At 41.0% G+C, this 25,816-nt stretch overlaps 1 long non-coding RNA gene across 1 annotated transcript in view; it reads left to right on the forward strand.

The window, feature by feature from the left end:
- Positions 1 to 25,298, forward strand: part of LOC115790661 (uncharacterized) — an 87,461-nt gene extending 62,163 nt beyond the window's left edge. Inside the window, exons 2-4 of the long non-coding RNA XR_004020798.1 lie at positions 11,836 to 11,972; positions 22,332 to 22,418; positions 25,222 to 25,298. This is a non-coding gene — a long non-coding RNA (uncharacterized LOC115790661). The remainder of the gene's footprint in view (positions 1 to 11,835; positions 11,973 to 22,331; positions 22,419 to 25,221) is intronic.
- The last annotated feature ends 518 nt before the right edge of the window (positions 25,299 to 25,816 follow it).

The following is a 25,816-nucleotide window of genomic DNA, read 5'->3' on the forward strand; positions in this document are numbered from 1 at the left end:
GAAAGCTGCGTGGTACTGTGGCACTAGGCGCTGAGGTAAGGGTGGGGACGAAGTATCACGCGGCGAACCCCCCCATAACCACCACCACGTGTTCATGGTCTCCCGGTGGTCGCAGCCCCGGGAAAAAGCAGGGCACAAAGTGATGAAGCATGCAGGCTTCCAGTTTGACAGGAAAGTCATCTCAAGAGGGGATCAATCTCAAACATGGCAACTCCTGGCCTGTCAGCGGCCTCTTCTTCCTCTCTCCATTCCCGATCTTGTCAACAATTATGTCAAATAAGGGCAAACAGTGGGATCTTTTACACTGACAATGCATTCCCGTCACAGGGTGTCCTGTGGTGTGGATTTATCACACTTGGCCGTTGGGAGATCACATCCCCGTTTTAGAGACCTGGAAGGGCTGCGGGGTCATAAATCGCAGGTTCATCAGCCAGGAGACTGCTGTTTGCATCTTTCTCAGTTTAGTTTTGCTGTTTACTGGATCTGATAAAACTGTTACCCACTGAAAATGACAACATCCCGGTCCTGCAGGTGCCTAAAAAGTTTATTTTTACTCAGAAAAGCTCTTCAGATGTCACCATGTCCACATCTGCAATAACTTAGAAGGTCCACTTAAAGATGCAAATCTGGGCTCTGTGTTGGTCGCTCAGTAATTCTGCTAATTAATTTTTTCTTTTTTTCTTTCATTGTGGCAGCAGGTAGTGAGTGGGGGCGAGTGACGTGCAGGAAACTGTCTGGGGTGGACGTGGAAGTGACATGTTGCAATAAAAACCTCCCAACAACAGTTAGGAACAATAAAAGATCCAAATGTGAGGCATTTGTAGTATAGTTTTTGACATTTTGATGCAATAAAGGTCATAAAATAGTAATACATGGTCTTAAAATATGAAGCAACCCTAACTGAACACAATGGATATAAAAAAAAGAAACAAACTTTGTCCTTCCTGACTCGAAAAGGTCACGGATGGACTTATTTATTTTGATCTCTTTTAACTGAAGCCTCTGAGGAGTCCACGAGTCTTATAGGTGGTTGCGTTTGTTTGTTTTGAGGACACATTTCGGCCGCGAGGACACATCGGTCCAGGGGTGATGTTTAGTCACAGCCTCGGCCCAAATTCCCAGGTGTGCGCTCACACTGAGGCCGAGGCCCCGAGTGTCGTCAGGACTCTGCGGTGGGCATCTTCAAAACCAGCGTGCTCTTTTGTGTTGTGCGCTGCAAGTTGCACTCACAAACACTGGAAGATGTCGAGCCCCAATTTGATATTTGTCCTGTCACCAGGCCAACAAAAAAGCACATTTTTCTTTGCTCCTGGAAAGTTTCCTGCAGAATCTTTCCAATCAAACATGCAGGCCTATACACAAAAACACATTTGCTTCCATGCATGCATATTATTGTTATGACCCCCCCCTCATCTTTCTCTTGTCTCTTAGATTCCAGCTTTTAGTAACACCATAAGCATCCATATGTACATGTAAAATGCATGTAATACATCTTGCTGTACACTTGCATGCACAGTAGTACTGGCAGACATGACTTCCATCGCCTCAGCAGTTACATAAATGCAGTCTTCTCTGTTGTAATTTGTAGCCTCAGTGGGTTTTTTGTGTCTTTTTTTTTTTTTTTTTTTTTAATGTGATGTTTATCCCCGCAAACACAGCAAACAGATTCTGTGAGAGCAACGACAGCCGTGAAAAGCATCGGCGAGCACAGCAGGTACTCCTGAGCTCCGCTGTAACAAATACCTCTTAAAGACTCTTATTTAAATGCCCCATCTGCTTTGACAGGTGCTGTTTGAAATCTAACCCCACGGGGGACAACCTTGTAACTTTTTACGCGCCTCTTTGTAACCGCGCGAGGAAAAACAACGGGGAGCGTTCTCTTTAGTCAACCCGCCGCACTTTGAAAAAAAAATATACTGTAGAAAAGGAGTGTGTGTCTCTGTGTGTGTGCGCGCGTGCGTGTGTGTGTGTGTGTGTGTGCGTGCGTGGTGAGGGGTGTTGCTGATGCTTTCAAAAACTTTAACTCAAAGATTTCTCTCCATGTGGTGACTTTTCACTCTCTCCATTGCCACCACGCACGCACAAACAAACACACACACGCACACACACACACACGCACGCACATACACGCGCACGAACCTCAAGGGAGTGTAATATTGAGGATCGTTTCTCGCTGTTTGTGTTTGTATGTTTGTCATTTCTCCTGTAAAATCCCGACAGATAAACCAGCGCCTACCTGCTTTGCTCTGCCTTCTCCATGAAGATGAATTACCCCTTTAATAAATAATGACGTGCAGTGCACAATGACAATTACCTGACTTATTTTTCATCCGACGGAGGGGGGGAGGGGGGGCGGCGGGGACTTGGATGGAAGACACCTTACGCTGTCACGGATGGCGGAGCATAAACGGCACGCTTTAAGCTTTAATTACCTTGTTGTTTTTGTCCCTCTGACACACTGGCCCCTGCACTCAATCATACTGCTGCCAAAGCCACGGCTCTACTCCAGAGACCCCCTTCCCCCTCAGTCCACTGCAACGCATTAAGAATAGATTAATAAACAACATTAATATCTTTTTTTTTTTTTTCCCCCCTTCTTTGTCCCTCTCTTGTCCTGATTTTTCCTTTTGTTCTTTATTAAATCTCCTCATCAGGCTTTGTTCGTCGTTAAAGGTTCACCAAAAAGCATTGCATTTAATTGCCCGCCACCCTTGATTGCAAGCTTGTCGCTGTCTTTGTGAGTGTGTGTGTGTGTGTGTGTGTGTGTGTGTGCGTGTGTGTGTGTGTGTGTGTGTGTGTGTGTGCAAGAGAGGCCGCCGCCATTAGAGCCTCCTGAAGGATAATTGCTATCAGTGTAATGATCACAGCGCTTTCATGTATCGGGCTCCTCCATCTCCCAGATATGTGCCATTAAGAGCAAGGTTGTCTTTGTTGCATCTCATGCTTGGACATAGGCCAACCCCCCGTACACACACTGTTGAAGCTTAGACATATTTCTGATATGCCAAGATATTCTCCTCGGGAGGGAGGGGTGGGACGGAGAAAACCACGGTTCTGTTTTATCTCATCAGCGGAGCAAGCCTGCATCATCAAGGTGGCATCAATAATTTATGGCATCATCCGCAAGCGAGTGAATTAAAATCAATTAAACCACGGCGGGGAAAAGTGACTGAGCTAGGTACGACAGGAAGAAGTGACAATGTCCAACTTTGCATGCGAGCAGGAAGTCCTAATTGTATTATTTCCCAACATTAAGAATGCAAGAGCTCTCGGAGAAAACAAAAGCAAAGAGGAGGAAAAAAAAAAAAAGCACACTAGCCAGACATCTTGGCATCTGTTACCATTAATTTACTGCTCACTGCTTTCAATGTGATTTCCTCCCATATGTTTCAGATGTGTCTTTGCCTTCGCCCCCTGAAAACAAACGGCTTTTTCTCTGAATTATTCACTCCACTATCCCCCCCCCACACACACACACACACAAAGTAATACACACCCGTAAAAGCACCATACACAATTCATCCACGGCTTTATCATTAAAAGATGTCACACTGACTTTTCCATGAGAGATACTCTTGGATTTTCATCCACATGTTGTCTTCAGAAAATAAAGGAACACACGCTGACACACACACACGACAGCGACAATCACGCTTGAGAAAGACTCCCACATAAGTGAGGGCCATTATATACAGTTACATCCTGACACAAGCTTACTTAATATACTGTAAAATCCAGTCTGAGAACACACAGGAATACAAACTGCTGACGCAATCTAACAACCGGGCAGGATGCTTTCTTTTTGAGGGGGGTGGGATATTGTGGCCACTTCCATTTCCCATCAGATAAGCCTCAGGTGTGTCTTCTTACGCCCTAATATGTTTAGTCTAAACTCGCTCTTGAACACAATCTGCTCCGATGGATCACAATGAGACAGGAACCGTCCCTGGTAGCCCTCGGCTGATAACGGTCTCCCCTGTAATGGCTGTCCATTGTTGTGCAAACACAATGCTGTTTTGGCCGTGCCAGCCTGACAGGCCGAGTCCGACCTACCTTTGAAGTGCCCCCCCCCCCCCCCCCTTCCCCCCCCGACACACACACACTCACTCTCAGATGCCCTCTCGTGCCACCGGCTCCGACTGAATGATCGATGACGCAGATCAGGAGGGGGTCGCAGAGAGTGATTTCAGAGAACGCTACACAGAAGGCAGGACTTGATGCTCAAGATGCATAAGGTGCAAATTTTGAGCTCAGTTTCATCTTTGTTGTAATTTGTGTCCATTTCTTTATATACGGATATTTAGAGGAAAATGTCTGAGCTTCGGTATTCAACTCTGCTCACGAATAACTGCTTTAAAACAGTAATGAGCTGCTTCAAAAATGATCGATATTTTGTTTTCAGGTAATCTCTCTTCTACCACTGCATCAAACTGCTGTTAAAATACAGGAAATTTTACAGTGCAAATGTCTTTGTACAGTCTCATAAATACAATTAAATATCATATATGCTGATGCCTAAAATTAACAACAAGCCATGGCACTACCTTATGGTTTGTTACAGTTTTTTAAAATGCAAAATAAAGTCCTGTTACTGGCACACAATGAAATTAAAAAGTAGGAATAAAATTTTTTAGTCACTGAAGAAGGCTTTTTGAAGGCAGTTCTGAGATAGTTAATATTTAAAAATCCTTAATTTTGATTCATTGTAATTATTTTATCTGTGCTACATTTCAATATTGATGTGTTATGTGGTTTTCAACATATTTATGCTTTGCAATGATCTCCCTGACAGAGAGTCCAGTGATTAATCATATCCAGCTGGTGCTTGTCTCCAAAGTACAGCAGCCCTACTGTAACTGTGCAAGGTAAGGAGTCAGGGGCAGATATCCTGTCATAGTGCAAGAAAGACAATCAGCTTAATGCTGGCTGAGAACATACAGACTGAGACTGCAGTAATAATGGATGTAGATGCTCCTAAATATATTTTACAGTAATAAAGTTTTACAATAGGGACAGAAAAAGAAAATAACCCAAGAGCAAACCCAACAGTTAAAATAACAATTTCTTAACATTTTATTTTATTTTGTACATTATTTTATATTTTAATATTGCACATCCAATAAAAGACTTGTAGGACAAGGTAGATATGATGCAGGAAAAACAATTCTTACTGCAATATTTAGCACATTTCCTTATATTTTAAAGTATGAATCTATTGTTGTAGAACAACAGATTGAGCTGATTGTTGTGGAATTTATTTTATAAATTTTAATTTATCTGCCCTTATGAATACTCACACAGGTAGGTTGGAAAATAGGTAATACTGGCCTGCTGATAAACTGGTTGGGCTCTAGTAGTAACAAAGTGGAGATTACTGGATTTACAGTACACTCTGTGGTTGGACATTACAGCAGCTACATTGTGAAGCAGGTTTTTACTGTTAAATTAAAACATGATAAATTTCACATGCATTTTTACAATGTTTCATACTGTAATTTTTGTAGACTTTACTGTAGGTATGCTGTCGACTAACAGCTTCTTACTGTTGTTTTTTACAGTAAATAAAACAGTGCAGTGGTTATGCTTTAAATCAGTGTTTTACTGAATTACTTTTACAGTAAGACACTTATTTAATAGTTTAGTATAGTTGTAGATGTGATTGTGGTTATGATAGGTAAGCTGTAGAATAACAATTTCTTACTGTTATTTTACGGTTGTTCTAGTTTTTACACTGTACAACAGTCTTGCTGTAATTTTCTTTAATATTTATTTTTTACTGTTTTTCCATTGAAAAGGTTTACTGTATATTATGGGAAGTACATTGTAGAAGAATAGTTTCTTATGGACCTGTTTTTATAGCTTACAGTAGTTACCCGGTAAAACAATGTTATTTTACTACATGCTTTTCAGAGGAAGACGCTGTTGTTTCATATAATTAAAGGCTGCCAAATTTAGCCTCCTGAATTTTTCTGTAACTTTACAGATGTTTGTCAAACTTTTCCTTAATTATTTTCTGTGTTTGATTAATCTGACTCAAAACATAACAACACACAAGTGTAATGTTTATCTTTTTCCAATTTCTGAGTCCAAAAAAAAAAAAAAAAAAGGACAAGTTTGTCACAGTCAGAAATAAAACCTCCCACTGTGTAATTTGCTCCAGGTTTGCTCAGAGTCATAGGCTCCTGCTGTTTTCAAAAATACATTAAAAAGAAGTCACAAACACTTGGCCTTACAGGCTGACAGCTGACAGCTAATGAGCTCGACCATCATCATCACCACCATGTGTCAGGGAGAAAAAATGGCTTTGCAAACTGCACAGGCTTCACATTGCAGCTCACTACAACGGAGACCTTTTGCAGCTTGAGGTAATTGCACAGCTGAATAGAAAGGTTTCAGTTTAAAAAAAAAAAAAAAAAAAACTGTGGAAAATATATTAAATGCAAATGCAATTAAGACTGGTGTCTTAATTCTGGTGTTCAAGCTTTTATTTCCAATCCATTTTTTTTTTCTTCTGTTGTGAGGGATGAAATATGCCCAGCAAAGAAATACAACTGTTAAATTGTTTGTGTGTGCACTTATGGTCTGTAATTCTACATTTTTTAAGCATGCAAAACATTCTGAACCCCCTTCCCCCCCCGCCTTCATGGAGGTTAATTGTTGGCCCTGCGTGTTAAAACTTTAATAGGATGTGTATGATGCCACTCAAATAAAAATTCAACATAATTGCAATATCCAAACAAAGCACACAACAGCACCTTTGTTCTCGAAAGGGGGCTTTCCGAGGCTTCCTGCCCTGGTGGTTGTCATGGGGTTGCTCATATCAGATGATAAATAAGGCCAATAATATCAGGCAGCAGGGACAGCCTCAGTTTGAAGTTTAGTATTTCCCACACCAATAATAACGAAGCAAATGATAAAGTCTGATCTGTTAACTTGAATGTGACCATTTGTTATTTTCTATAAATCGTAGTTTTGTCTAATTTAGTCGATACCTCACTTAAGCAAAGTTGCAGTAATTACTGTAATCCAGTGTATTTATGGTTTTGTAAAATGTTGTTTATTGCCACGGATTCTGCTCATTTTAGGTAGCTTTGCGAATATTTAGCATCAGAGCTGGAGCTCTCTGTAGAGAGACCCTGGAGGAACACTTTGGAGGAAGGAAGCGTCACACCCTTCTCCAAACCCTCCTGGATTTGCTGTGGCATTGCACGAGTTTTTGCTTGGTGCTGTGGATTCAATGTTTCAATTAAAATGCCCACCTTGGCTTGCTTGGTCACCATTCTTTTTCACTTTTTTCATTCTGATCTGGTGTCCATCTTCACGTAATGTTGGGTTTAAACGTGTGTTCAGTTTAAAGGAAGCAGAACAGAGAAATGTAATAACAATGCTCCAGTTATTTTTGCTTGTTTGGTGTGTGTGGTATGCTCAAGTCAAAGTTTAGTGTAACTTGTATTTTGACCCTTTGCCCCATAGAGATGACATGTGAACTCCACAGAGAAAGGCCCCAGCTGACTGGTAGATTCAAACCCAGGACCGTTTTGCATGAGAGGTGACATATACAGTACTGTGCAAAAATCTTGAGCCACCCCTCCTTTCCTTATGTTTTGCTTCCAAGCAGTCAGACTTTTCTTGTAATTTTTAAAGTGGTCTTGAGCACCAGTTCTCCAGACTTTATGAAGGTTTTTTTTTTTACTTTTTCTTTTACTTTTACTTTTTCTGTGTTCTCAAGCATTTTCAACTCAAGGGATGAGTCAGTTCTGTGTCTACAGAACAGACAATTTACAAAAGACTCAATTTTAAATTGTATCTTTAGGCACTTTGTTGCTAGCAGCCTGTCACAAAAATACATCAGTTGATCCCATTTCTTTAGTTGAATCTATGAAAAATACCAAAGATAAAACAGTTTGACAGACATAAAATTGTGTTTTTACACCAACAAGATGATTCCCAAAGACCTATTAGCTAAAAACCTGGCATATCTCAGCATGGTGTGTGTGTCCTTAAAAAAAAAAAAAACTCAAGAAACCAGATAAGAGGATTACAAAAGAAGTGTCAGGCCTTAAAAACTATCTAAGAGGAAGAATCCAGCAAAGACCCGACACAGGGCCTGAGATCTGCTGATCACTGAAGCCTCATCAGAAATGGTCTCAGTGGAAGGGGGGCAACAGGTCTGATGGAGTAGAGGTGGAGGCTCTGTCATGGTTTGGAGCTGCATTTTAGCCAGTGGTATTAAAATTGCTGGAATTATGAACACAGAAAAGTACCATCAGATTTTGATCCAACCTTGGAAAGCATCTGATTGGCAACAGCTTCATTTTTTCAGCATGACAATGATCCCAAACACACAGCCAGTGCAGTAAAATCATAGCTGGATAGAAAAACACACAGTGGAACACCGTCAGTCATGGATTGGCCTCCCCAGAGCCTGAACCTCAACATTACTGAAGCAGTGTGGGATCATCCTGACAGAGAACAGAACAAAAGGCAGAAACATCCAAAGAAGAGCCTGGAGAACTATTCCTGAAGACTACTTAAAGAAATGACAGTGTCCAGCCTCTTCTATTAAAGTTAGTCCCCCTGTTATGTAATCTACTGTTTTTAACTGTACTCAGTGCAGGGTGTCAGTAGTTGGTTTGTGCAGTCAGCACATTGTAAACTTTCCGTCTCCACAGACAGCTGGAGACAAACTGTCCCCGGTGTCTCTGACTGACTCATCCAGACAATCCTAATGGGACAAAAAAAGACATTTTTATCCCGCCGATTTGGTTTTTTTCTTTAATTCAAGTGCCACCAATGTGACAGGCAGAGACGTCTGGGGGGCAGATGATGTCATTTATTGATAAGCTGACAGCCTGTTTTGCCCATTTTTGCCTTAACTTATCCACCCATTTACCGTCAGTGCTCACACACACAGCCTTATCAAACAAATGGAGATGTAAAGAGAACTGAAGAAACAGAGTCGAGATCTGATTTTCTTCGATTGGAAACAGAGCGTTTTCGGTGCAGTGACTCATTGCGCTCGGCCCACTTCCCTTTGATGTGCGGCGCAGAAATGATACAAATTGCATTTCGTCCCTGTGAAATACAATAAGCGGTTGGCGTGATGGAGAACATATTCATTTATTAACATGGAGCTTTAAGCGAAGGGCTCCAACCCTTATCTGAAGGGACTCATCAGCTTCCTTTTCTGATAAAAACCAAAAAGGGAAGAGGCACCGGCAGCAACTGTGAGCCCTCCACGGCTCAGAGTGGGCTGATTTACAGACTCGCTGATTCCACTAAGATGCGGATTAAGTCAGGAAATAAGATTGAAGAAATGAAATGATACCGAAATAACATCTTTAGTTTGTGCAGTTTGTCTGAACTTGTTTCAGTTTAGTTAGCAAGACTTTGACCAGAGCTAAAGTTTATTTATAGCTGCAGTTGTGACTTTCTGCTCCAAACTGTAGCAGCACGTTGTAGTATTCAACTATTCAACAGTAAAGTTTCCCTTCTGCTAATCACAGAAGCATTTAAATCTCCAATCAATTATATCCCCTACTTTTTATCGCTTTGTTTGAGATCATTAATTACAAACCAATCGCAAAGGCGTTGAAAGAGACCCCCCTCACTGACCTGGAACAGCTTCGGCTACCGCTCTGGTCAGTGAACGGTGTTTACTATGGAAGAGTGATTTTGGACCAGACTTTTGACCCCCTCACCTTTGTCACTTTGCAGTTTCACCCAGAACACGTCTGGAAGCCAGAGGTTGTTTAAGGGTCACAGCCTTCAGTAAACCACCGTGACCTTTAGGCTGAAATTCAGTCTGTTAATGAGGATTTCCTGCAGGAAGAGGGCGGGGCAGAAATGGTGTTTAGAATGCATATTATTGTATATATATTATGACACACAGTGAGAACAGCAGAACTAATGCAGACTGAAACAATGGTGATGCTATGTTATTTATTTTTACTTTTTTCACAACCACATGCATTTAAAAAAAAAAGCTTTTAGAGATTTATGTTTAATTGAAAAGTTACTACTGGCTTTTGTATCGCTGACACCCTTCACAACAAAACTAACAATTAGTGTTTTGACCAAAACTTGGAACAGTAACTTCAGCTTTTATGCAGCTGTCGAGAAGCACAACAGCAAAACACAGCAATCCTTCCCAAATCACCCGAAACATGAGAATGATTTTTTTAAAAAACCTGCAAGTCTCACAACTGTTACTGTCACACATTTTCAAACTTTGAATTTAAATACTGTTTTCAGTTTTTTGTAAAACCAGAGTAAACTAGAACATTAAAAAAAAATGTTCTGATGCATTTCTCTTTACTTTTTTCATTTAAAAACAAGAACGTGTTTTTGTTTGGACATTGGCTCCTTTTTCACTCATTTTCAGGAATGTTTTTTTTTTTTTTTCTTTTTAATCAAACCACTGATCTATGAATGATGACAGGTATAAATTAGTAGAAGGTTTGTCTTTAAAAAAGTGAGGAAACTGGACAAGTGGAGGACAAAAGAAGAAGTGTCAGACCTAAAAAAAAAAACTTCTACAGCAGATCTGAAAGTCTTAAGAAAGACGAAGAAATCTGACCTGACCTGAAACAGGACCTGAGAGATGCATCAGGCTTAGCTGCAGAATAAAGGTGGTCACACCAAATATTGAGTTTAAAGCTTGTAAGAGTTGTAAAAACTGTTTTTGCCTTATGCTGTATTTCCATGTATGTTTGCACACGCTTCAATGAATCTCCGCAGCTATTTCCCAACTTCCAAGCAAAATATCAAAAAATGAGGGGTGATTCAAGTCTTCACACCACAGTATTCGTCCTGTTTTTGAATCTTGAGTCTTAAAATATTCACACTTTTTTAAAAAACATTTTAAAATAATTTTTATTGAAACAGTACCCAATCTGCTGCACTATTAGAAGTGCTCAGAAGAAACATTAACTTGGTAAAGGGCTCCTTCTGTGCTCGTGGCCTCTGATTTCTATAATGACGCTCTCAGGTAAGAATGCAGCCTTAAGACTTCAGGAACTCACCGTTACCTTGGCAGCTAGTGGCCACTTTCCTAAATTTACTCGATGAACTAAAGGACTTCATCTTATCGTTGACATTTCAACTTCATTCTCAAAAAGTATATTAAAAAAAATCCCTTCTTATGTTTGTTTTTTCTTTATGTGCTTGTAATGCTTCTGCAGAAAAGAAAATGCCATGTTTATGTTCTTTAGTAGCAAAATGCAGTATAACTCAGAATCTGAATAATATGGGAACTAGTATTCACAGGTAAGAATTTTAATAGTTATGAAACTTCCCCAGCTAACTGCGTTACATTAGCATGGCTATTTTTTATAGTATAAGTCTCTGTAAGTGCAATCAAGATATTTTTCCTCTTTAAATTTGCACTAACTTGCATGAATATCCAATCTGCAACGTGTTCTACATGCATTTTGCAGCATTTTATGAGAAGACGACGCTGGAAACCCTTAAAATTAACCAGTGCATGACAAAGAAACACTTCCTCCTGTGATGTCTCACCTAAAGTGCGCCTTCTGGCCTCTTTGTTTTGATTTCACTCTGATTTGAGCTTGTTTTATTATTGCAGAACAATGCTTTCACCTCACAAATGTCTCATAATTCAAAACATGCATCACTTTTGACTCCAGTCGCACAAATCGTAGCCTCCTCAGTAGCACGTGCGTGACATTAATACTAACGTATCACTCCCACCGGGCCCGCAGACTGCTGAAATTTGATTTTGATTTGCTTTGGATTTCTGAAAACAGGTACATGCCATAAAAAAAAAACACAGCAGACAGTCATTTAAACACATCTGCTCTTACTGTTTCACAGGGGGAGAAAAAAAAAAAAAAGCCCCGAAACAGACCCTGTTTGTGCTGTGTGAAGAATGACCTCATCCACTCAGGGAAGATGTTTGGATTGATGGATACATCGACGGAGGAGCAGCTACACATTCGCTTGAACTGAAGGTAAATACAAAGTGACAGGCCAGAGTTCCCCTGGAGATTGTGTAATTGTATTTTCACATTGGCGCGTCAAAGCCGAGCAGATTCCCCCGGAGCGTCCGCAGACAGATGGGCACCGCTGCATATTTTAAAGGTGACAAAACTCAATCTTACAACCTTTTACAGTATATTTATATTTCTCTCGGAGAACGCGACCATGCCCTCCGTTTACTTTCTGCAGTTTGGGGTCCAGTTGCACTGCTCCCACAGACTGCTTACTCGGAGCTTTGAAGAAGACTCTCGTGAGGAAACAGGCTTAACGCCAAGTTTGCGGTCAATGTAGTTATGTACTTTTTCATTTAGAAATATTAGAAGCCACAAAGATGTGCCAGTCATCACCTGCATTCCCAAAAGTCTTTTCTGTTCACCATTGTTGTGGTCAAAAGCAATCTAACAATAATGGTATTTTAGCAGTGCGAGTGCATGGCTATGCTACAGTCTTATTTGCGATCTGAAAAACACCCTTAAACCTTCATGGGGAAAGTGACTATTTTTGGTCATTTCTGCTCACTTTAAATACAACGCCCATCCAGCGCCTCAGTGAGGTTAGGAAGCGTGTGGTCATGAAGAAATGGCCTAATGTTGTATAGAGTTATTATGTTTGTTTTAATGTTCTGAAGTACATGTTCCTTTCGTCATATGTGCTTTTCTTGTACACTTCTTGGAATTTTTTTTTTTACCACTTACGGACAAAGACCCAAATATGGTAACTTCATTGACCTTATTAAGTCTTATTTCCTCCAATAACACTCAAAGGTTGACATTTTGAATTTCAAAGTAGTTCATTGAGTGCCCTCTAAAGGGTTAAAAATGGAATAACAAAAAAATGGGGACATACAATGAAAAATGTTTCCTTTTTCTAGGCATTGTGGTGTGACCCTCTTACGATATGTAACTAAAACATATTGACGCAAGTCATAAATTCTGAGTGAGGAAAAATTAGTCTATTTTGTGGGTGCCCTGCAGTACTCCTGTCTTGCTGCTGTACTATACAGTATAAATGTCACTTTAGTCCATTGCCAGGTTGTGGCTAGCTCGATGATATATGCATAATCCAGGTTTCGTGGATCTAAATTCGATGTATAAATGCCAAAAATGTGTCATTGGAAGTTGACTGCTAGGCAATGTGATAATATCTGATATTTGATGTAAATAAGAACTTATGACTCCTGCTTGTTCAGGAGTACTCTCTTTACCCTCTGCTCGGATTGGCTGGGCGTTTTTTGTTGTTTGTTGCATTTCAAAACTGTTTTACCAACAGGGAGATTGTGGAGTGTCCTCTGAACTCATACGATGGTTGACACGTGTTTCTCTCGTCTGTTTTTTATCATCCGTTATAAATGCCAACGACATTATGTCCCCAAATAGCTGATGTCGACCGGGTGCTATCAGCCACTAATATCACTGAATGCCATCCTATTTGATAATTTATTCATCCACCGATATTACCACCCTCCCTCTCAAAATTATGATTGGCCCCTGATCCCTGGGCTCGAGTACTGCTACCCTTACAGGGCCCAGTACTCCTGGATGACCGCATTTCTATTCAGCTACATTTTGGATGCAGATATTGTACTTTGCACTTCTTACCATTTGTTTTAAAGTTTTAGTTACATACTACATACATACTGCAGGTTGTAGAATATAAATCCATTACAATTTATTATTACACCATTATATCAGTGAATAGAGATATGCACATTAAGGAAATCATGACCCAATATTACCATCTGATTTAATGGGTACTTTTACTTTAGGTACTTTAAGTATATTTTGATGCTTAAACCTTTGTACTGTTGCAAGCAGGACTATGATTTTTGCTCCCCACTGTGCGCTGTGTGCTTTTCATGTAACGCCAGGGCACAGGGCTGCACATGAGCCTGAAAATCTAACGCTAACGCTAATTTTCTAATCTCCATTTATTTTTAATATTCTGATCGGCTTGTCCTTTATTTTGTCTCACAGTGCCACAAACTACATACCTGAAAACAACCACTACAAAACACTTTACCACAAGAGACAAGGCGAGTGTTAGAAGCAGCTGAAAAGTTGTTTAATCACCCCTAAAGATAAATTATGTGATTATTTTGCTCATCTGAACATTATGTTTCCCTTTTTCCTTAATTTGACGTGAGGCTGCTCTGCGGGTGAGTCGCGCTCAGCGGACAGGAAGCTGCAGCTCAAAGGTGCCTCGACCCTGGGGCGAGCATGCGCGCGGTGGGAGACGTCAGCTATTTTACTCTGGCCTCCACCATACACTCAACTTATTACATGGTTTTTTTTCCCCATGTTTTTAAATGGTCTGAAGGGAATCCATTTTGACAGAAAACCCTGTAATTAAGTGTATCACTCTGCCCTCTTGCTAAGCTAATGGCTTTATTTTGACAGTGTTAATTGTCATAATTGTCAGAATGGTACCTCTGACACTCGGCTCGGAGACGTTGGCGAGGAATTGTTGCGCGTTGATGAAAGCGTTGTCATACATACTTCATCTCAACGAGCTAATGCGGCCTGCGTCCTGCCTCTCCCCGTCGAGCCTTATGGGACGCTGCAGCATCGGCTTTCTAATTGCCTCTAATGAAACGCCAGCGAGGGAGGTGATCTGCTCCTATTTAGATCTCCGTCTTTAAAGGGAGACGGAGAAGCAGATGGAGGCGAGTAGACGGAGGGAGCGAAAGAATGAGGGTGGAACGGACAGAAAGTAAAGTAGAAGAAATGCAGACGGAAGGGTTGAAGGGTGGGGGGGGGGGGGGGGGGGGGGCTTTTTCGATGCATCTTCATAACGAATGCCTTCTAATTAAGGCCTACCCCCCCTTCTCTCTCAAACTAGTGTTGTGAAACTTGACACAGTGATATGATTTCACAGTGAACCGCATGCCTGTTTGTTGCCTGTTAGCTGTGGAAGTGGGTTACCATTGTAATGCAGATGTTTGCACAGCAGATGGTGCTGTGCGTGGCTCAGACTGTGACACCACCTTCTGCAAAGACGCTTCACAAGTAGTTAAAACACTCCAGCCTTTGAGAAAAAATAAGGTTGGCATTTGCACCACCTTAAATCTGAAGTTAACCTGGATCTTAGAGACATTTTTATGCTGATTCTAAAGTGCTGAAAGCTCTTTAAAGAAAGTCTAAAATGTGGGAAATAAACTGAAGAATAAAATCAAAATCTTTACACTGTTTTCCTTCTTATAAATTTTGCATGTTTTCCCCCCTGCACGTTTGACTTATGAGCAGTCCAATTAATGGCTTCTTAAGTACTCGCAGAGGCCCGAAAAGGTGAAAAAAGTACGTCTCCAGAAAAGTCCGTATAATGAGCACAGTTTACAGAATTCAGCCTTTTCTTATTCCCTTCCTTGGTAATCATGTTGCAGCCTCGAGGTGGGGAAGCTCTGCTCTCGCCAGATTTAATAATGAACTTGAAGTTATGATCCCGATACAATTTGGAGATGGTGAAATGGCCGAGCAAACAGCCACAGCGTTGCATACAAAAAGCCGAGAACCCAGAGGAAGAGTCATCTCTGACTTCACTGCAATAATCCAAGTGCAATTATTGCAGCAGCCGCAACAACAACAACAACAACAGGGTCACAGAACAGATAATATGCGCTGGAAGTTCAAAGCTAACGATTTAGATGAAACTGTGTGTCTGTGTGTGTGTGTGTGTGTGTGTGTGTGTGTGTGCGTGTGTGTGTGTGTGTGTGTGTGTGCGCGCGCTGGTAAACAGCACCCGGATTATCCGGAGGAGGGAAATGGAAGGAGAGGCGAAACGAGACGTAGATGGAAGAAGCGGCTCCTCGGAGAGCTCGTCTCCCCTCAGCTCAGGTCCAGATAAGAGAATTATGGCACGACAAGGAGAGTTGACAGAGCTCGCTAAGTCTGTTTATTAGCAAGCGCACTTCATTAGAAACTGAGATCAGGTTGATAACCAGCCCTCCTCCTGTTAGCGGGTAAATAACCATCAGTCCTCCTTCGTGGCTTGTTGTTTTTTTTGTTTGTTTGTTTTTGTTTTGGAAACCTTCCCTCTCCAACCTGGGCAAGATTTTGCTCTTTAAAGGGCGACCGAGTGTCAGGAGCAGCAGAAGAAAGGCTAAAGGGAACAAAAAAAAAATACCACTGAGGTTTTTTTTTTTTTTTTTTTAAAAGATTGATAAATACGGTGGAATCTCAATTAGGCGTCGGGCACGAACGCAGATATTAAAAATTTGGTCAAGAATCTAATTAGCTGGAGGTAATTAAACAGTCTCACACAGGGTCATTAATCTTTCCCGTGGACCTTTGATGTTTTGCATACTGTCTTGCAAGTCATTAATAAAATTCATAACGCTTTTCTTTGTGGTGTTTTATCATGGCCATCCCCCCCCCCCCCCCCTTTTTTTTTTCTTCCTCTTCTTAACCCCCTCCTCTTTTCTGTATCCTCCCTCCTCCTCCTCCTTCCACTCTTCCCTGTAAGAGTGCAAGTGTCAACACATCACAAGGGCCTCTCCTCTTGAGTTAATTTACTTTTTTGTGCATATTACATTTTAAAGTTGCACGCACTGCGACCCCTCCCACCCCAGCACGCCTCAACCACCCTCCACCACCACCTCTCCTCCTTTTTCCTATCCCTCTTCTTCTTCTTCTGTTTTTTTTTTTTTTTTTTTTTTTTTTGAGAGCACAATTACAGCAGCAGATCAAATTAAATTCTTCTGCAAGCACAGCTCATTTGGAGTGTAAAACATTCCTCGGCAGTGTGCAGCCGAGTGTGCGGCGTGTCAGCGCCTCGCAAGAAGGGAAGAGAAGAAAACAGAATTGTGTGGCCATTGTGTCCCCCGTAATTAAATCCCCACAATCAGTCCATCTTAAATCAGTCACGCTGTAAATATGAAAAGGGGCCGGGATGAGCTTGAGTACTTACTTGGCCATCAACACAGCGGGGTAATATATGTTATTTAAATGTGTCGGAGATTATAACACCGCAGACTGACACAGCAACATTGTAAATAAAGGGGGGGGGGCTTGTATGTGTGTGTAAAGAAAAGAAAGAAGAGCATTTGTGTGTGCACTTACAGACCTCATGAACAAATGTATGCAGGTGTGTGTGTCTTCCTATAGCTTCCTGTGTGTTTACTAAGACGCCTGTGCGACACAAATAGTCAGGACTCTATTTATCTCGGCGTGTGTGTGTGTGTGTGTGTCTGAGCATATAGACGGGTGCCGAGTGTGTGAGTGACATTAATGCACAGCTATCGTGGTGAGCGTGAAAGTGCTGCTGAACCCCTAGGAGGACCCGTTTCAAACGCTGACAGCTGAGCGTCGCTCCGAACTCAACAAAACGCATTAACACAGCGGCTCTCATCGAGTTTTGCGTGGCCAGGTGAAAGAGAATAGAAGAAGAAGAAGACGAGGAAAAGGCCAGACTCTAATCTGGATCTCAGGTGCTTTTGGCACCTTTTGCGATGGAAGACTTGTGCAGATGCAGAATGACAGATGCTGATGTTTAAAATGTGTTTACTGCCTGTTTTGTTGATGTAAGATCACAGCCCATAATGGCAGCGTCTTAAACAAAAGCACAGTTGCATAGTAATCCAGTGGAAATGGACGTTATCCTGCCCATAATCAGGAATATTCAAATTGCTTTGCCCAGCAGTAACCGTTTAATAACACAGAATTGAATATATCCATGAACACAAATAACAATAAAATGCCAATAATGTGTTTTTTTATTTATTTTCTAATTAACTGACTTTAAAAAGATGCTAATTTTGACCCTCGACCTTCCATCCAAAAAGGTCAGACAGCTCAGACCAGAGGACCCCAGAGATCCAGCTTTAGCTGCTCAGTTAAATTATTTAATCTTAAATTCTTCTACATGTGTTTAAATTAGATTTATTTCATATTTTTAAATCACAATTTATTTTCATACTAATTTTTAAATCATATTACCTTTGATATTAGACCTGCAGGCTGTCTATTAGAAAAGACCCGGCAGCCGCAGGAGAAGCAGTGGAGCTTCATACACTCACCAGCTACTTCACTGTGTTAGTACTGGTTTGGACCCCCATTTCCTTCAGAGCTGCTTTAATTCTTCATGGCACAGATTCAAAAAGGTGCTTCAAACATTCCTCAGAGATTTTGGTCCATTTTAACATGACAGCATCACACAGTTGCTGGAGATTTGTTGGCTGCACATCCATGATGAGAATCTCCCGTTCTACCACATCCCAAAGGTGCTCTGTTGGATTGAAATCTGGTGACTGTGGAGGCCATCTGAGTGCAGTGAACTCACTGTCATGTTGAAAAAAGCAGTTTGTTGTCCTGCAGGAAGCTGCGGGATGGACATGGTCAGCAACAATACTCAGGTTGTGGTGTTTAAATGAAGCTCAGTTGGTACTAAGTGGCCCAAAGTGTGCCAAGAAAATATCCCCAATACCATTACATCACCACCAGCCTGAACTGCTGATACAAGGCAGGATGGATCCATGCTTTCATGTCGTTTACTCCAAATTCTGACCCTACCATCTGAATGATGCAGCAGAAATTCCAACTTATCAGACCAGCAGGGTTCTAGCCAGCGGTTGATTGCCCGGTGCTGCGCCTTGCTGAGGTGCCGTCATGCCGGGCTGAGAATTTCAGCAATTAGCTACCAGAACACATCGCTATCGTAACAGTTAGCTAGCACTGCAGCCATTAGCATTAGCAAGCAGTTGTTTGGTACATTCGGTTGGTGCCAAGACAGGACCCAGCCCCAGTCGTACATCTGGTACTGATCGGTACCATCTGATTGGCTGATTAGATACTTGTGTTAAAAAGCAGTTGAAGTGCTATACCTAATAAAGTGACTGGTGAGTGTAGGTGCATCATTCTCTAATGTTTTTTTTTTAAGTGATTTATTTTCTAATTAACTGACTTGCAAACCACAGTAGACTTGACACTAGATATTCAGGATATGTACCAGAAAAGATAAAGCAGCTGCACCTGGAACAGTGGAGCTGCACAGGTGTACCTACTGCTACTGTCTTACTGGGATGAGAGAAGGACCATGAGGACCATGTTAGCTTGTTTCATTATGAAGAGAAAGTAATGTAGTTTAAACCAGCCTGAAAGCACCAAGGCCTGGTTAACCTCATTCGCATACAGTCATGAATGATTTAGCCTACCACAGTGAACAGACCCAACAGGTAAAAGGCTAGTAAATCTGGTCTTTTAAGGCATATTTATGTGTAGAACTACTAAAATATATTGTCTGACTTCAAAGCTGTAACTTGTAAGAAAAAAAAATCATGAAAATGCATGTACAAAAATGTTAAAACACCCATCAAAGATCTGCAGGGTCTGTAGCATACAGGTCTATATGGCAGATATTTAACTGACATTATTTACTGTATTCAGTAACTGCAGTTGCACTTTAACTGTAGATGCTTCGGTTATATTTAAGAAAAACATTAATTAAACATTAAAACATGGCTGAAAACTCCAGTTTGATTTAATGAATAAAAGAATCAGTAACATAAGTTGAGTGTCACTATGTTGAATTTATTCTGAAATGTTGAGGGTTTTATTCATCAGAAATGATATACTCAGTTTCCAGTTTATGAGACACACATAGTATTAAACAGCAATAGCGCAATGGATCCTTTTCCTCTGAAAGTTAGAGAGCTGAGTTTTGGTCGAAACAGTTTCAGAGAGGCGTTCATTAAATTTTCTGGTCATTTTGGAAGATCTAGTTTGTCGTTCTGTTTGATTTCATCAGAGAGAGGTGCTATTAATGATTTGAATTAAACTCAAAACAGAAAGAAACTAAGTGTTAGTTTGTTAAAAGTTTGGATCCTTATGGTGATCTCCTGTAGTGGATGTTCACTAGAAGACGCTCTGACAAGATTTGGCCCCAATTAAGCCTCTGTGCACAAATTTAGCAGATGGAGGAGGGGCAAAACTTTCATATTATACTTTGGCTCAGAGGTTTCTCTCTCATTGCCCCAGTCAAGATAAATTTGGAAGAGATGGAAAACTGTGTGCCTAATTAGCCAAGGAATTCTGTGAAAATATCTGTGTCCATCCCTCCAAACATGTCCAAACACAGGAGAGAGTTCATATAATATTTATCATGTTTTATTAAATGTGAACAGGAAAGCCAAGAAGAGTAAACTTAATGCTTTTTCTTAGACTTTCTATCTGGGGCATTTAACCAATAACATTTCTCTATGTTTGCATAGCAAAAGTTATATGTTTGGGAAGTTTTACCCAAATAAATCTTTCGCTTATTTTATTTAAAACTGATTTTATTTCCAGATCATGAATGTATATTAACCAATTGTGAGTAGCATCAGAGAGGTATGAAGGTTTCTGCTTTGAAGGGGGAAAAAAATGACATAATTTCCTGCTGTTGGCTCAAACAGATGGGAAAAAGTCCCTCACATGCATGCAAAGACATTTTTGGCTTGTACAATCTTGGATGTAATGTAGCACATGAGTAGAGCCTTGATATAATTGTATTATCTTTAACTGTTAAAGAGGAGTCACAAGTAAGCAATCAGGCTGCACACGCTTACACTTTAGATTTCGGCTACTTTCCTTATCTGACTTCTGTGTGTATTACAAACCTTTATTTGTAAAATCAGGAACACTAAATTAAATGCTGACCGCTCTGTCTATGCAAAATCCTAACAGAAAAACACTAGAAGAAAAGGCCGAGGCTACCGTGAGCTATAGCTGATGCAATCGTAAACTTTCTCAAATCACATCTGATTTCAGTTTGGTTGCATTTGCCTTTATGGTTTTTAGTCCTCTTCTGAACTGGGCACTTGTTCATCTCAAATTCAACTGGATGTCTTTTAAAAAAGTGACCTTTCAACTTGAGTTTTAATTTGGGGAAGAGGACAATGTCACAGAGAGCCGATTCTGGCTGAAGTCTAGAGACCGGTTGGCAACCACTAGTCACTACGGCAAGATGGGTATTACCCAACCAATTGTGAGTGGTTGCTGGAGGTTGCAAGGTGAAATTAGTGGCAAAGAGGTATACAACACTTTACCAAAAATCTCCTTCTGACTACTTTGGATGTCAGCAGATTGCCGCAGTTCTATGGAGGATGTTGACTTGTCTGCAAACACTTGCCAACTACTTGCTGAGCAGTTGTGGAAAACTGAAGAGTGCCGCACAAACTAGAAGCAAAGACCATCACAATGTCTTTCTAACATTAGCTTGATTGCTCTGTTCAATACAAATGCAGTGAGCTACAAATAAAACTATGAAGGTACATTCTCTTACTTCACTTTTAGGATGATGTGTATTTGTGTCTGTGCAGTCGGTCTTGCACATGCATTTGCAAATTTTGTGAACATGTATTCTCTGTACTGTATGTCTGTTTGCTGTGTACGTTTTTGTCATGGCTTGTGATTATGTTTAGATTATGTTTGTGATTTTCTGCCCCGCCCTCATTAGTGTCACCTCTGTTCAATTGTCCTTACCTGGTCCCTGTCACTGAACTACTCACCTGTATATAAACTCCAAGTGTCTCTCTGTTCCATTCCACTTTGTTCTGTTTGTCCAACTTTCTAGTGTTGTGATTTTTTTTCCCTTTAGTGTTACATTTGGTCTTTTCATGTATGACTTTAGGTCTGCTCTATGGGCTTATGCCTATTGCCTACTACCCTTCTTGTTTGCATTGCTGCCTACTTTTCTGTGTATGACTACTGCCTGTTTTCAGGTAGATTAAAAGTTTTTGTCCTGCGTTTGGTTACAGTTTTTTTTAAATACATATTTTTTTTTTAAAGTTACGGACAATTGTGTTGGTCTGGCTCACATCAGTGTTTTTTTTTAAAAAATCTGCAAGTAAAAATTTAAAAAGTAACGAAGGCTGTAACATATTTTATCCACCAAAGGACACTCTGGAACCTCCCTGTTTGTTTGGATTGTCACAAACACAACAATCAGCTGATCTTAGCAGAGATGCGCAGAGTGTAATCAAGTAATCCATGACTTGTGACAATAAAACAAGATTTGTCACATTATCTTAGTGAGGAGTCATGATTAACTGCACATAACATGTGTTAGAAAAATCTGTTAATGTTTCGGGTGTCTGAAAGGAAAAATGTAATGGATTTTTATATCACCAAATATCAGGATTGTAGTAGTTTTAAAAATCCTACATCGGTCAGTCTGTACTTGACATATTGACAATTTGACCCTAGGAAATGAATTCATGTTGTGTAACCCTATTAGAAAGAAGAACTTTACGCTATGAACTACTGTTTGGTCTGTGGATTTATAGTCAGAGTGTTGATCCTCCCATGAGAGTCGGGTCAGTTTGACTCAGAGGTTGATGTTTGCCCTCTGTGTGTTCACAGCGGGACCTTCTGGGAGCAGTTGGAAAGTAGCAGTCCAGAGGCGCACGAGGGGACGACCCTGAAGGAGAGATTGAACAAATTTAAATGGTAAAAATTAATTTTAGCTGACGCCCTGTGACAAGGAAGCACAACACCTTCATGTTTTATTCACTGGCTAGAATAAAACCAGTGACCCTTTGCTAGCCAAGCAAATGTGTAAACCACTACATTATGGTTAAAAGTTTAAATGGTATGTTTTTTTTTTTTTTTAATGGGCAGAGTAACTGAAATTAAATGCACCATATGTATTGGCTAAATGTTGGTAAACCTACATCAACACATACACTATTGGTAAAGTCCTTATTAGTTAACTAATCCACCACCAGCTTCTTTTTCTCTTTGACTGTCCCTGCACAAAACACCTAAACAGCTACAGTATCTTAAGATTAATTTCTCCTCTCATTGTTGCCATACATGGACAGACACTCAGCCATACAGAAACCTCAGCCAAAGAAATGAAAATAAAACTTTGAACCCTCCATTGTTAAGAATAGACAGCAATGCCAGGCATGCCAGCTCCTCCTCCTCCTCCTCCTCCTTCCAGCTCTCAGCCTCCGAGGTCATATGAGGAGCAGCTGGGCATGGGAGAAACACTCCGGTTTGCAACCATTATATCATTTCCTGCTCTGTTTCCTGTCAACCTCAGCTGCCAAAAGAGAAGAAAAAAGAAAAATCCCCTTAATGGGCAATTTCCACAGGGCAAAAGGGGTAAACCAAGAGGGAGCATTTAAAATTCGCTTGTCGTGGTGGGAAAAGCGCAGATGATGTTTCAGATACAGGTGTAGGTGAACAGGTTCATGAGATAATCTGAAAAGAGTTGCATTTTTATCCTCACTTGTACCTTTTTAACCAGCTGGTATTCATGTGGAAGACCCCCCCCCCCCCTTCCACACACACACACACACCTCCACCCTCCTGAGGCCTTCTGTATCATCCTGCCTCCTTTCTGGAGACAGGAAAATGAAGTGGTGTATTTCTAAATATAAACTGGCAAACAGAGGGCTGGTGGTGGCAGTCCTGAAAGGCACATTTCATGTGGTGGTTGTTGGGGGGGGGGGGGGGGTTCGCTTACCTGATAAAACGCCGATTGTCTCCCCTGAGAGTGCGGGCAGATAAAAATTATTTTGAGTGCGAGCACAATGGTGGAGGTGCTTATGTTAATCCTGACACTTCTTTAAAAAAGGCGGCAAATAAGATAAGCTCCTGCCTCAAGGTAAAGAGCGAGCGGTGGGGAGGAGGGGGAAGGAGGGCCCCGCCACCACCACAGCCACCAATGCCGCCATATTCCTCCTTCAGCCAGTTTCTTCCTCACTGGATTCCTGTCCAAGATTGTGTCACAATTTATTTGCATAATTCACACCTACTCCCAGTATGCCCCCCCCCCCCCCCCCCCCCAAAAAAAAACAAAAAACAAAACAAAACCCAACATCCTCCCTCTGTCACTGCAGGAGAGGGGAACATGCTTGTAGATTGGACTTTTAGCTTTAAAAAATATTCCTCAGAGGAAGGAATTACCTCATAGACTGTGGAAAACCTCAACCTATACAGCTGGAATTACCTTAAAGCTGCATTTTTCCCCAGTGGCCACTAGGGGGCGGTTCCTAAACCTACACCTTTATGATGTGTTTGTGGTGTCAGTTGCTAGTTCCAAGTCTTTTTTACAGTACAACAATATTTTGTAAATTACTGTCAGATTTGAGTTAAATAGATTATAAATACGGGTGTGATTTAGAGTACAACTCTCCTGTGATTGGCAAGTGTCTTTGTTTTCAGGGAGACCCATTGGGAGAGCCAAAATGCAGAACTTGAGGTTTAAAAACTGTATGTTATGGGTGTCATTGTCATTTTAGCCACACCTAGCACCAGTAAAACCGCTGAATAATCTGTAAAGAACACATCAAAACGTTAGTATTTTGTACTATTTTGAACTGTTTGCCAATGAATGGTCCATCCATCATTAATTAATTACTTAAATTCATCTTCCATCCACTCATGGTTGTTGTGGGGCTGGAGCCTGTCCTAACTTGAACAGCCTGAAAAATCTTCATAAAAATACACAAAATCCAAACACTGTGCACTGGTTTTCTGCGAACCAAAGACATCCACTTGGCAGGATTGGACTCACAGGCGAGCCATCTGTAAGTTTGATGCTTCAGGTCTGTATGTGGCTGAACCCCACCCTAAACTCATCACGCAATAAACATTAATTTCGTTCAGGACTGCTATAGTCGAAAGCAGATTTTTTTTCTAGATTATTTCCATTTAAATTTGATGGCTTTGACCTGCGAGACAGATCGGAACACACATCAATGAAAACAGACGTGGCATTGATTAAGAAGTGTGACGAAAAGGGGGAACCAGAGTGGAGGTGGGTTGCAAATCGGCTTGCAGATGCAAAGCAGCTATAGACAGGCTCGAGCAGCTTAAATAGCGTGCAATATATAAAATTTGCCTGGACTGAGATCAGATGAACTTTGTAGCCTACCTGAAGCAGTACTATGTTTAATTTACAGCTTCTTTATCTCTTTATCACCCCCCCACCACCACCACCACCACCACCACCACATGAACCTTTTACAGGTTAGTTAAATATAAAAAATACATTTCAAATATTAGACGTGTCACCCATCTTCCTTTCTTGTTTTTAATAACCAAAAATGAACTAGACTGAGGTGTTTCTAAATTTGTGTTTGACTGAAGTGACTTGAAAGACTTTGAGATTCGTGTGATATTCTCCTCACCTTGTTTCAGGCCTTTGAACGGGTTATGTAACAGCTGGGGGATAATTTGTTTTGTGCTTTGAGACTCCTGACGCCCATGTTTTGTTTCCTCCTCTGCTGCCATGTTTTAGGGGGAACCCAGGAGAGCCGCTCTCCGGGGATCAGCGGTAACTAACTGCGGTGGCGGTGGCGGCAGCAGCCCGGCAGGTATTTTCCCACACAAAGAGTGTTTGTTTTGTTTCACATGGACTATTTTTGTCGGTCTATCTTTGTTTCTTTCTTCTTTATTTCGTGGCAGTTTTTTTTTCTCTTCCCCCACTTAGTATTCCTGTTTCTTATTTTCTCCTTTCTGCATTCCCGCTTTTCTTCTTACCCTTCTGTCTTCCTGGCTTTTTAATAGGACGGGTTGGAGGGGGATTTTATTATTTTGTTTTGAGCTCTGCCAACAGTCTTGTAACTAGCATAATTAAACGTGCTTGTTAACAATGGCAGCTAATGAGGAATACAGCAGTATTAACAATAGGAGCTGATTAGACAAAGACAGGCTGATAAAGCTAAGGAGAGCTCACAGTCGGGGTTTCTCTACCTGATGACACCTGTCCTCTGACGTCTTTTACACACACACAGAGAAGAAGGACGTACTCGGAGCATAATTGTTATAATTGTAGCCAAGTTATCACATCCTTTGTTTCCTGGAGATCAGAGTGAAGCTTTGTTGAAGCTTTA

Source organism: Archocentrus centrarchus, chromosome 2, assembly GCF_007364275.1.
Source record: "Archocentrus centrarchus isolate MPI-CPG fArcCen1 chromosome 2, fArcCen1, whole genome shotgun sequence".
NCBI classification, from domain to species: domain Eukaryota; kingdom Metazoa; phylum Chordata; class Actinopteri; order Cichliformes; family Cichlidae; genus Archocentrus; species Archocentrus centrarchus.